This window comes from Triticum dicoccoides, chromosome 6B, assembly GCF_002162155.2.
Source record: "Triticum dicoccoides isolate Atlit2015 ecotype Zavitan chromosome 6B, WEW_v2.0, whole genome shotgun sequence".
NCBI lineage: Eukaryota > Viridiplantae > Streptophyta > Magnoliopsida > Poales > Poaceae > Triticum > Triticum dicoccoides.
Genome location: NC_041391.1, coordinates 144,304,505 through 144,305,321, shown reverse-complemented (window position 1 = coordinate 144,305,321; position 817 = coordinate 144,304,505).

Genomic DNA, 817 nt, shown 5'->3' with positions numbered 1-817 from the left:
TGTGACACGTGTTTCCACGCCCAGAAGTCGGTCACCATTAGCATCACGCTCCTATGCCGTCGTCGCCGATCCCACCACCATCTTTCGTACCAACCGACTCACGTCGATCCGTCAGACTGCCTAGTCCGACCCAGCCGAACTCGTTCGACTGTGTGACACGCTCGAGGCTCCCAAATCGTCTTCCGCGAATTTCCATCCATCACATGATAATTCCATCTTAGCTGACATGACTTTCCGCAACGCCTTCAAGCATCCCTGTTGTGCCAACAAATTTTTTCACCCTTGTCTACCATAACCCAAAGCTTCTAGTTTCGTTGAACTTCTCCACCTCAAACCTGGTACCCCATGATGCCATGATTCTTTGTATGGCTGACCCTGTGAAAAATAACCGAACAGTCTTCCAGTGATCCCAAGTACAAGAACAGAACCTCTATCTACTACTAGCAATCTAGCTAGTTCACGTGAAGTGCACCCTTTGCTCAACTTCCGTATGCTAACTAATTGCTTTGCCAATGTCCCAGCTAGTATGTATCGCTCGATGGATTTTCTTTCTGCCGATTGATCCGCTGCTGCCTCTTTCCGTGTCGCTGAAGACTCGGTTCCCTTTTTGTCCAAAACAAACTCGGTTTGAGCAGCGCCTCCACGTACTCGTACGTACGTCCGCTCGCCTGTGTTACGACCCAAGCTAGCCACGCTCCAGGCGCCTGCCACCTGCCGTGCACGCGCTCCCCTGACGGGCTACACGCGTTGCCGCACACAGCGGCTCGTGCTCATGTCGCCGCTGTTACGCGAGCCAGCCGCCGACTGCCTTCACTGC